Here is a 12,553-nt window from a genome sequence, read left to right on the forward strand (position 1 = left end):
GTTGTATGCCGGTGAGATAAAGCAGGCAATACGCATATAAGCAAATGAAAAACAAAATAGGCCAGGCATGGTGGCTCACGCCTGTAATCCCAGCACTTTGGGAGGCTGAGGCAGGTGGATCACAAGGTTAGGAATTCTAGACCAACCTGGTCAATATGGTGAAACCCCATATCTACTAAAAATACAAAAATTAGCTGGGCGTGGTGGTGAGCGCCTGTAGTCCCAGCTACTCAGGAAGCTGAGGCAGGAGAATCGCTTGAACCTGGGAAGCAGAGGTTGCAGTGAACTGAGATCACAGCACTGTACACCAGCCTGGCAACAGAGCAAGACTCCATCTCAAAAAAAAAAAAAAAAAAAAAAAAAAAGGAAAAAAGAAAAACAAATTAATTTTAGGCAGTGATAAATATGTTAATTACAATAAAAGGGTCTGCTGTGAAAAACACTATAGGCAAGAAGGTGACTCCTTTAGATAAGTGGTTAGGGGTGGGCTCACTGAGGAGGGGATGCTCGAGCAGCTACAGGAACAGAGGGGAGCTTTCCCGGCAGAAAAAACAACCTGTGCAAATGGCCTGTGGTATGGTCTGCTTGGCCTAGTCCAGGAAGGGGGAAGAAGCCACTGTGGTTGAGGTGCAGAGAGAGAGGTAGAGAGTGGTGAGAGATGAGATCTGAGAGGCGGCTCTAGCAAACCACATAGGGTGAGGCTTCTTAGCAGTGACAAGAAACTTGGATTTTACTTGAACTATAGCAAGAAGTCACGGGAGGTCTGGAAGCAGGGAAGTAGACAGGCACGATCTGATTTACACTTTTCAGAGATTATCTGAGCTGCTTTGTGAATGGCAGGTGAGCAAGAGAGGCGTCCAGAAGACCAGTTTGGAGGCTCTTGTCATTCCAAGATGACAATGACTTGGATGCATAGTGCAGCAATAGCCTCCCCAGAAGCTGTGAACTGAGACCTAGGGGACCATGGCCCCTCGTCCTCTGCCTCACAGCCCCTGGCACAGGGCTGGTCCGTGGTGACAGAATGGCTTGAGGTGGTGCATCAATCAGCAGTGGCATGTGTCTGAAATGCATGCTAGCTGAACCCTCCTCGCTTTCACCATCCTTTGCCAAGCTTCCACGGAAATCCCCCTCCACACACCAGGCTCCCCAAGCAAACCCGGTCAGCCCAGCTGACCGCCTGCCTCCCCGGCACTGGGCTGCTGTCCAGGCCTGGCGAAAATCTCTCACCATCCTGCCCACCCAGGCTCCCTCCACGGAGATCTGTGTGGTTAGCACAGTGGCCTTGATATCTTGATATTCAGGGGACGGGTTTTCCCATCTGAGCCTTCGTTTTCTCATCTGGAAGGCGGGCATTATTCTCCTTATCCCAAAACCCCTTTTCCCAAAGTCCACTTCCTTACTTCTCTCTCTCTTCATCCCTTCCTTCAACCAAAACAAAGCCACTCTAGGGTTTTTGAAGTTTCCTGATTTTTTTTTTTTTTTTTGGTAATTAATAACCCTTGAACTAATTAATTTCTGCATTTGTGTTTCTAGATTTCAGATTCCAGAATTATTCAAGTTTTTCCTCAAAACTAGTTATTTCCCCCTTCTAGCCTGACTCTAGCTGGGCCCTGGGCGCCCAACGTGAGGGCTGCCACCTGACCCCCTGGGTCCAGCGCCCACCCGGGGCAGGTCTCCAGCTGTGGCCACTCAGCCAGTATCTGCGCAGGTGAACCATGGGGCTCAGGAATAGGCGGTTGTCCGGTCAAGGGCGGGCTCGCAATCAGCGGGGCGGGGAGAGGGAAAGAGCCAGGGAGAAAAGGGAGAGAAAGAGGGGGCAGTGTGTCAGAAAGGAAGAGGAAGGGGCAAGTGTCAGAGTTGGCGAGATGAGGAGGGAGGGTGAAGGAGAACGGAAAATAGAAAGTGGGTGAGACCGTGGGAGAGGGAGACTGGGGGAGAAAATGTGGGTGTGTGCGCGCTGAGAGAGAGAGAGAGAGAGAGAGAGAGAGAGAGAGAGAGAGAGAGACTTAGAGAGGGAAGGAAGGGAAGGAGCGTTGAGAGCAAGGAGGAGCGAGTTGGGGGCGGAGACGAGGAAGTGGGTGCGAGGCGCGGGGCGCAGGCCGTGCGCGCGCCGCCCGCTCCATCCCTGCCCGGAGCGCAGCCGGCGCGGGCGCGGGACCGAGGCGAACCGGGTGCGGAGCCAACGCCCGCGGCAGCAGCACCAGGTAACGCGGCCGCCGCCTCCCCGCGGGGCCTCGGCGCGGGGTGGGGTCCCGGGCGGGCTTGGGGACCCGTCGTGGGCTGGCGGAGCCGCCTGAGGGGCTGCTCCGGGATCCCCGGCGGCGGTCGTGGCCCCGAACCTGGGTTCGAGACCCGGCCCCACCGCTCCCTGGCTGTGCCTGACCTTGGGCAGGTGCCTCCGCTTGGCCTGTGAGCCTCAGTTTCCTTCTCTGTGACCGCCGGGGTTGTGCCTTCCCCAAGGGGGCGTTGAGAGCTCGGGATGCAGTCCCAGTCCGCGGCGGTGCTCGGGACGCGGTTCGGCTTTATGTCCTCTTTGCCCGCGAGGGGTGGATTTGGAAAGTCCACTTGCGCCGAAACAGTCCCCGTTTTGTCCCTGGGTCTGGGTGGTGGCATTTTCTCGCGGCGATGTGTCTGTCGGAGCATGGAGCAACTTTCTGCTAAAGGGAAGCCAGCGGAGGGCGAGGGCTGGTGGGGAGGGGGCTTCTATGTCTCAGGGAACGAGAACGACCTGCCTTCATCCCGCTGGGCTGCGGCTTGCTGCCCGACGCCCGTTGACTGGAGCCACGACAGGCAGCGCTCAGCGGGTGGGAGTCCTTGCTGGGGACATCTGGACGTGGATTCGCCTGTGGGATGAGCGGAGCAAGCGGCCTCTTTTGATAGGAATCCCAGTTTGCGCATTGACCTTGAGCTTGACAGCCTCAGTTTCCTCCTGAGGGCCATGCTAATCCCCCCACCCCGTCCATGAGGTGTTGTGAGGTGAACGAGGTGGGGCAGGAAAGTGCCTGTGTGCTGTGGTGGCCCCCAGTGGCAGCTGTCATGCCCTAGCTCAGGTGGGCCCAGTCCTGGAGGTGGTTGCCTCTTGAGAAGTCATTTCTACGTTCTAGGTCCCCTTTGTGTCCTTTGCCAGAGAGGGTAAGTCGGTGAAGCTGGGTGGTGACCAGGCTGGACTTGAAGCAGGGCAGGGCCTAGGGAATGTGGGGGGCCCAGAAGCTTCAGCCTCCACTCCAGACCTATCCTGAGGCTGATGCTCCTCTAGACATGACGTCTCTCAGATGGCAGTTTTTGTCTTGTGAAGACTCCTGGCATAATCTCTCAGCACCTCAGTTTCCTTATTTATAAAAGGAAGTTATAAATTCCTCCCTACTAATGAGTTTCCTGTCCCTGGAGGTTATCCAAGGCAATTGGATAGATTACATTTTTTGACATCTCTGGGTCTGGATGGTGGCATTTTCTCCTTATATCTGAGCTGGGATATAAGGAGAATTCAATATCATGAGAAAATAACTTATCTCGAGAACCTGCTCCTTGCAGGCCGGGTACTTGGTGCATTACAAGTATGGCATTGGTTAGAGTCACCACAGCAATCCTGGGAAACTGGTGCCATCAAATCCCAATTTACAGATGAGGAAACTGAGGTTCTCAGAGGTAAATGATTGCCATGTGGTCACACCGGTAGGAAATGCCTGTGCAGAGACTGGAACCAGGTCTGCCCGCCTCCAGGGTGCTTCTGGTTGTATCGTGCTGGCCCCAAAATATGACTGTATAAGTTGCGGCATAGCACAGGGCCTGGCACATGGCACGTGCGCAATCAGCACTGGCTTCTTGTTCCATGTGTCATAGGAAGGGCTGCTACAAAGCACTGGAGAACGTGAGCCTGAAGGCTGGCAGCAGGGTTGGGGTACTCTTTCCAAGAGATTTCTCTCAGGGTCTGGAAGGAAGGAAGGTCACTACTCAGTACTACATAGGATGCTGATATCAGACTGACTCACCCCAGTCCACCAATTTCTTTGCTTCCTCCATCACCTTGTCCGGGTTAACCTTGTCTTTATTTATCTCAGTCTAGGCTAATTCTCCTGAGCTCACAGGCACATCCCACTCTCCATTCTAGGCTGATGATTAACTACTGACCCTCCCAGGCGACATTCCATGGGAAAAACAAGACCAGCTGTGGTCCATCTCCGCCAACACCCCATAGTAAGGGAAACAGGATTAAGTTCCAATCCCAAAGATTTAATTCAGACTTGAGGAAGAAATCCCTGATGATGGGGAAAAGGGTGTCCCAGCAGGCTAGAGAGGTTCCTTTGCCAAAAAATGTTTTAAAGAAGAGGAGTACATCCAAATGAAAGGATGGAGATATGCACAAAGCCTCTTTCATGTGCAGAGATATTCATCAACAATCAGAAAGTGCCTAAATGTCCAACAGTAGGGAATCAATAAAATTATGGGACGCACATGTGACCACCAAAAGTTAAGAGTTTTTAGTGAATGGAAACATGTTTTGCATCGGCATGCAAATGGCAGGGTCCCAAAAATGTGGCAAGAGCTTAGAAAAAAGACTGGAAGGAAATAGGCTAAAGAGTGTTAACAGTGTTTGCCCATGGATGGTGGGGTTGTGGGAGATGTGTTCCCTGACTACTTTTTCTTGACTTTCCAGATTTTATGCAATGAGCATGTTCTTTAATAATTAGTGGACTACCTGGCTTCGAGTTCTGAGAGCAGGGAGGAGGGTGCCTGATTGAAAAAAAGTAAGTTCAGTAAGGGTGCACTGTATCTGAGGGTGCCCTGTCTCAGGCCTACAATAAAGACTGAATTGTCTCTAAAAGGGTTCAAGTAGTGTTTTCCAGGTTGAAATTTTCACCATCTTCTTGTCTCCTATCTTGTCCCCTCCAATTCTGATACATCCTTTATCCTATTGTCAATTTGGTAATACAGAGCTGAGGCTACTGCTCCCCTGCTCAGAAATATTCCAAGACTCCTCATTACCAAATGGATCAAGACCAAAGTCCTCAGACTGGCATACATGGCTCATGATGGTCTAGTCTCTGGCCAGCCTTCTCGCCTCCAGCTACCCCACCCACCCACCCTCTGCTGGTCCACCTACAACAATCCACATCCAGCTGGCAGAATGAACTGTGTTCTTGCCCACCTCCAAACTTCCCAGTTGGAATTTCTCTTGCCTGCAATGCCCTCCTTTGCTTAGCAACCCCATCCTACTCTTCCTGCAAGATTCCATTCAAACCAGATCTTTTAGGACCCCACAGTTTACAGGTATGCTCCTCCCCCAGGACTCCTTAAAGATGGGGACGATGTAACCTGTCTTCTCCTTGCCAGCACCCAGGATGCAGCTGGCACATGAAGGCTTGTCAGTAATAGGGGCAATTATATCAAGGCCTGGCAGACCCCTTAGAAGAAATACAAAATTATTGATATCAATATCTGTTATTTGTTGTATTCTTACTATGTTCTCATGACAACCCTATGGGTCTCACTTTCAGACTGGAAAGTAAGAGTAACATGCGTTCAGCCACTGCCCAATGTCTAACAGAATTCGAACACTGGCCATCTAAATCCACAGCCTACACTCCTAATCAGGGTCAGGAAGGGTTGACAGATTCAATCAACCAACATTTAAGCAGGGATCACAGAGATGCTGTAAAAAGCAATGCATCCCTGCACTGTAGAGGTGAAAAAATGGCACAACAATGACCTCCAAAGTGTAAGGGTTTGTGCCAAATACTGGGAACCCAGGCATATATAAGATGTCATTGCAGGCTGGACACAGTGGCTCACACCTGTAATCCCAGCACTTTGGGAGGTCAAGGCAGGAGGATCACAAGTTCGGGAGTTCAAGACCAGCCTGGCTAACATGGTGAAACCCCGTCTGTAATAAAAATACACAAAAATTAGCCGGGCGTGGTGGCAGGTGCTTGCAGTCCCAGCTACTTGGGTGGCTGAGGCAGGATAATCGCTTGAACTCGGGAGGCAGAGGTTGCAGTGAGCCAAGATTGTGCCACTGTACTCCAGTCTGGGAGACAGAGTGAGACTCTGTCTCAAAAAAAAAAAAAAAAAAAAAAAGCCATTGCTACACGGAGCTTACAGACAGTGGGGTGTGGGGAGAGTGGTGTGTAAGCAGGTCCTCAGGGCTTTGACAGGGGTGTTGAGGAAACTGTGAGGCCTCAGGGGATGCAGGTGAAGGCTGCCCAGAGGGGATGATATTTGAAATAGATCAGGAAGAATAAGTAGGAATTCACCAGGTGAGCCAGGGAGGTTGGAACGATGGTTCTCAAGTGGGGACGTTTTTGCCCCTTGGAAGACATTCGTCAACGTCTGGAGCTATTTTTGATTGTCACAACTTGGGGAGGGGGAGTGCTGGTGTCTAGTGGGTAGATGCCAGAGATGCTACTAAACTTCCCACAATACACGGGACAGCCCTCATCACCAAAAATTATCCTGTCCCAAATGTCAATAGTGCGGAGGTTAAGAAACCCTGGGTTGGAAGAGAAGAGCATTCCTGACCAGAGATCAGCTGGTTCAGGTACCCACAGGTGTTTACCAAGTGCCTTCAAAGCACTGGTCCTTTGAGCCTGAGGTTGCTCTATTGGTCACCTGGCCTCCCTGCTTCCCTTCTGCCCCCACTGACCTCAAGCAACAAGGGTGGTCTTTTTTAACATAAGAGCGTTATAGAGATATAATTCATATACTATAAAAGTCACCAATTCAAGTGACAAGTCCATAATTTTTAGGATATTCACACAGAGTTGTGCAGCCGTCACCACTACCTGATTTCAGACCACTTTCGCTATCTCCAAAAGAAACCTGTCCTCATTAGCAGTCACCCTCTATCCACTCCCCACTCCCACTCAAGGCTCAGCAGCCACAGGTCTACTTTCCCTCTCTGTAGATTCGCCTATTCCAGATTCTGGACATTTCACAAAAATTGAATCACACAATAGGTTTTGTGACCGATTTCTTACACCTTACGCATGTTGTTACGGTTCATCCATGTTGTTGCATGTATCGGCACTTCATGCCTTGTTATGGCTAAATAATGTTCCACGGTATGGATAGACCACATTTTCCTCATTCACCAGTTGATGGGCATTTGGATTGTTTCTGCTTTTGGGCTATAATGAATAACGTTGCTGTGAACATTTGCATAGAGGCTTTTGGGGAGACATATATTTTCATTTTTCTGGAATATATGCCTAAGAGTACAATGGCTAGGTCACACGGTGATAAAGCTTTGACTTGGCGCGTGTTTGAGGAATTGCCAAACTGTTTCCAAAGAGGTTGCACCCTCTTACATTCCCACCAGCAGTGCGTGGAGGTCCCAGTCCTTTCCAAAGCTTCTCAGGTCTTTTGGATTCTAGCCATCCTTGTGGGTGCGAAGTGGTATCATTCTGGTTTTGGTTTACATTTCCCTGAGGGCCAATGAATTTGAGCATCCTTCGGTGTGCTTGTTGGCCATTTGTGTATCTTCTTTGAAAAACTGTCTATTCAGATCAGAGTCACCTTTTAAACTTCATTGAGTCATTCCTTACTTGGACTGAAAGGCAATCTCCATAGAAGTCTATCAGGTGCCCTCCATCAGGCCCTGCCCGTGCCCTGTCTGCCTTTCTCCTCACTCAGCTCTGGCCAAAGCCTCAAAAGGGCCAGCTCATTCCCCACCGGCCCTTTGTACTCGCCAGTTCCTCTGCCCAGCTTGCCCTTTGCACAGCAGCTCAAGGATCAGCCTCAGAGAGGCCCTCCTTGTCCTCCCAGTCTCAAGGACACTTCTTCAGCCCCCCTCTAGCACACTTCAAGTTTCCTTTGATCGTATTTTCCTGGTTGATAAGATCTTGAAGAACTCCAGGTGTGACTACACCTTTGACTCACTGTGTGACCCTGGGCAAACCACCTCCCCACTCTGAGCCTCAGCTGCCCCATTTGAAAACCAGAGGAAGTGAGACTGGCTGATTGCAAAGGGCCTTTCCAGCTCTGCCCTTATCTGATGCTGTGTGACGGCACTGCCAGGAGGGTGCGGGCCTGGCGCTATTGCTGTGAGAGAAGCGTGGCTGGAGCCAAGTTGGTCACGGACTGGGGCAGGCAGCTCGGCTGGTTATTGCCAGCCCCTTGGGGACAGTCTGCAAGAGCTTGTGGCAGCTTTGACCTGGCACCCAACCTCCAATAACAGGAGGAAGGATTGCAAACACCTCCAACTCCAGCAAGGACTGGACACTTTGGCCACTTTGGGCTCTAGAATTGCCCGTTTTTCCTGGGAGAATGATCTAACAGCCAAAGCCTCTGTGAACATGAGGGCCACTCATTCACTCATTCGGTCACTCACCAAATGCTTCCTGGGGCCCTGCTTGTGCTCAGTCAGTCCTGGGCAGTGCACTGAAGATTCAGCAATGGATACGTCTGACACCTGAGAAAAGATTCCAGCATAGTGGGGAAGACAGACAGGTGCATGGGAATGCAGCAGGGAGACACAGAGCGTCTGGGTATTCCAGGTGTAGAAAGGGCGTGCACAAGGAAACAGAGCTGTAAAACGTCCAGGGGTGTTCAGAGCATTCAGAATGATTAGGCTTGACCTGAGACCCCCGGGCAGTGGGGGCAGGTCATAGAGGAATCAAGGGCGCAGACCTTGAAAAGTCCTCAGTGTCAAGCTGAGGTGTTTGGATTTTGTCCTGTAGGCAGTGGGAGCCACAGAAGAATTTTTTTTTTTTTTTCCTGTCACCCAAACTGGAGTGCAGTGGTGAAATCACGGCTCACTGCAGCCTTGACCTCCTGGGCTCAAGCCATCCTCCCACCTCAGCCTCCCAAGTAGCTGAGGCTACAGGAGAGCCCCACCATGCATGGCTGCTTTATTTTTTTCTTCATAGAGGCAGGGGCTCGCTGTGTTGCCCAGGCTGGTCTCAAACTCCTGGGCTCAAGAGATCCTCTTGCCATGGCCTCTTAACGTGCTGGGATTACAGGCATGAGCCACCGCACACAGCCTGCACAAAAGGATTTGCAGCTGAGGATAGAGGCGATCCAGTTTGCATTTTCTAAAATGCCTTTTCTCCAGACAGTGCGGAGGAGGGTGGGGCTGAGGAGAGAGCAGGAGGCCAGGAACCTAATCAGGATGCCCCGGCTCTTTCTCTTCATCTTGTGCGGGGATGAAGGCCAGTATTCTGCAGCTGGAGAGGAAGGGACAGCTTCAAAGCTGAGAGGTGAAATCATCTGAAGGGGCTATGGGTTGAAGGAAAGGAAGGAATCTAAGTAATGAATGACATGGGAACAGCTGATGCCAGCCTCCTGGGGTTCCTGCTACGACCGAGGAGGCACAGGAGCTGCGGGAGCTGGCATTTGAGCATGGCATTTTCCAGGTGGCTGGAGAGGGGGAGTAGAGGCAGCGGGAGAGGGAGGTCCAGACCCAGGGATCTGGATATGCACAAGCGCAGAAGGGTGAGAATTAAAGAGAGTTAAACAGTGAGAGGCCATGGATGCCTCAAGCACAGAGGGTGTGATGGCAAGATGGGAGGGGAAACTGAGGCTGGAGTGGGCAGGAGGGGCATCCCTGCTTGGCATCAGAGGACTGTTAGAACCCAGAGCAGAGGTCCTGGCTACAGGAACACTGACTGTTGCTTCCAGGCACAGAACACTCGCTGCCCTAAGAAAGCCCGTTGCTAGAGCTAGAAAGTTCTGAACACCTTACCGCACTCCCAGGGTCAGATCTGGGTGCCTGTCAGTCTGACTGTCAAACAGGCGGAAGGCAGATTCCCCCAAACTATTGACCAGTGAATGTGATGTCAACGGAGGCCAAGCTCTCAAAGCAATTATAAAATAGGGAAGATTGGTTAGAAAAGGAAGAAGGAAATCCTGGAAACTGACCTAGCTCTCCAAGAACACCAGGAACACGCCAAGATCATAGATGGCAGCTGGCAGAGGACTTTTGCAGAGACCACAAGATATTTTTGTTTAGGAAAAAAAAAAAATGAGCCAACAGTTTTAAATGAGATTTCATTGAATAGTTAGGACATTTTATTTCAAACCCAGAAGATTTTACTTAACATCCAGATTTCCAGCTTCTGGAGAATGTGCAGCTCTGATGGCACTGAGCCCATAGTGGCCACAGCTGCGTAGTGGCTGCCCCTCCAGCTGGGCGCTACACCCCCACTGTGGGTGCAGCCTGCCATGTTTCACCTGCCTGCCTGAGCCCTGAGGCCCTGGGATCTGGGACCCCAGGACCAGCCTCATCCTTGTCTCTGCCCTGCTACCTAGAGGCTGGGCCAGTAGGAGTTCCTTGCCCTGCAGCCCCCAAACTGTGTTCCTCGAAGCATCAGTCTCAGAGAAGGCTTTGTGCAGGTGGGATCTGGGGCCTCATTTGGCTGTCTGGAAGCCCTGCTACCCCCAGCCCCTCTCAGTCACAGTACAGGTTGGCGAGTTCAGTCAAGTGCTCAACAGAGACCCCAGTTGACATGACCCTTGCACTAAGGCAGAGATTCCTTTTTTTGTTTTTTGAGATAGAGTCTCACTCTGTCACCGAGGCTGGGGTGCAGTGGTGCAATCTCAGCTCACGGCAGCCTCGACCTCTCCAGCTCAGGGGATCCTCCTCACCTCAGCCTCCCAAGTTGCTGGGACTACAGACATGCACCACCTCACCCTGCTAATTTTTTGTATTATTATTATTATTTTTTTTGTAGAGACGAGGTTTCACCATATTGCTCAGGCTGGTCTTGAACTCCTGGGCTCAAGCAATCCACCCGCCTTGCCTCCCAGAGCGCTAGGATTACAGACATGAGCCACTGCACCCAGGCTCCAGATCCCTTTTTTTGAAGTAGCACCTTTAACAAATATCCACAGAGCTCATTTGGGACCCTGCTGCCTCTTCTAAAGACTGATTAGATAGTTGTGTTTCTTCTTTTCACTTTTTGAGTAGATAAGACCTTCATGTGGTTCAAAAGTACAATATACAAGGTGCACAACGAAAGGCCTCATTGCACCCTGGCCGCCATCTGCCCAGTCCCTGCTCAAAAAAACAAGAGGTCTCTTTTGTTAATTTGTTGTGGTTTATTCTCCCAGATTTTCTTTTTGCAAGTAAAGGCATATATATATGTAATGTATAGTCTTATTTTTGGCCCAAAGGGGAATATATTATACATACTATTTTGCACCTTACATGTTGTTTTTTAGTCACTGTAGACTTCACTCTCAACGTAGAAAACTTTGAATAAAGAAATGTGCGGGCCGAGCGAGGTGGTTCATGTCTGTAATTCCAGCACTTTGGGAGGCTGAGGTAGGCAGATCACCTGAGATCAGGAGTTCAAGACCAGCCTGGCCAATGTGGTGAAACCTCATCTGTACTAAAAATACAAAAATTAGCCAGGTGTGGTGGCAGGTGCCTGTAGTCCCAGCTACTCGGGAGGCTGAGGCAGGAGAATCGCTTGAACCTTGGAGGCAGAGGTTGCAGTGAGCCGAGACTGCACCACTGCACTCCAGCCTGGGTGATAAGAGCAAAACTCCATCTCAAAAAAAAAAAAAAAAAAAAAAAAAAAAAGAAAGAAAGAAAAAAAGAAAAGAAAAAGAAACGCGCAAAGAAGACAGAATAACCAGTATGACCATCCAAAATAAAACCACTAATACCATCCAGTCTGTCCTACTAGACATAAATTTTTTTTTGCTGTCCCCCCACATCTCCTGGAAGTTGACAGATTAGGAGTTCATAGTTATAATCATTGTCTCCTTACAATTTGAATCCTGCTATTTTTTTGACTTAAATATAAGCATTTTCCCTCATTATTTCATAGTTTCTAAGAAATGATAGTAATAGCTATAGTAATTTCGTTATGACATAATTTAACCATTATTCTAGTTTTGAACATATAGGTCATTCCCAATATTGCCCATTGTCGAGAATATGGTCATATCTACAGTTGTTTCAAATATTTGTAATTGGGCAGAGTGAGCATCCCTAGAAAGTGGGCCACCTAGGCCAGGAGCTGAAAAGCCATGGTTTGGTGCCCCAGGGCTGGGACTGTGTGGGAATGAGGTTCTGGAAGGGGAAGGATGGCTGGGACACAGGCACCTGGGAAGCTGGAGGAAGGTAGGTGCCAGTGTGGGCCAAGCACTGTGCTGTGGGCTTGTGCATCACGCATGTGCAGTATTCACACTCACGGTGTGTGAACAAAGAATTGAGTGCTGGGGCTTGGCACACATTTGCCCACTGACTGCACAGCAGTCAGACAGTGGCGAACTGCAGGGATTTCCTTCCTCCAGTTGAGAAGTCTGAGGCAGAGACCCCCGCTGCCAGCCATTGCTCGCAGGGTGGGGGCACAGGGGAATGTCACTCAGGAAGTTGGCTCCAGAAGGGTCTTGATCTTGACCCCATACACCTGTTAACTCCCTTGTGAGGCTGGGTTATTAGCCCCATTTTACAAGAAGGGAAATTGGGGCTCAAAGCAAAGTCATCTGGCCAAAATTGACTAACTGGTAGCAGCAGAGCTGGACTAGAACTCACTGCAGCTGCTGTGAACGATGCCTTTTTTCATGAGGTGCTGGAGACTGAGATGGGAGTCGCGGTGAGGGGCCG

General features: G+C 50.3%; 1 protein-coding gene across 3 annotated transcripts in view; it reads left to right on the plus strand.

The window, feature by feature from the left end:
• Positions 1-2,121: 2,121 nt before the first annotated feature.
• The window catches only part of HRH2 (histamine receptor H2), a 52,824-nt gene continuing 42,392 nt past the window's right edge, over positions 2,122-12,553 (plus strand). For all 3 annotated transcript variants that reach the window (XR_001445668.3, XR_001445669.3, XM_015141438.3), the window contains exon 1: positions 2,122-2,204. The gene's annotated coding sequence lies outside the window, so the exon portion shown is untranslated. The remainder of the gene's footprint in view (positions 2,205-12,553) is intronic.

Source organism: Macaca mulatta, chromosome 6, assembly GCF_049350105.2.
Source record: "Macaca mulatta isolate MMU2019108-1 chromosome 6, T2T-MMU8v2.0, whole genome shotgun sequence".
Taxonomy (NCBI): domain Eukaryota; kingdom Metazoa; phylum Chordata; class Mammalia; order Primates; family Cercopithecidae; genus Macaca; species Macaca mulatta.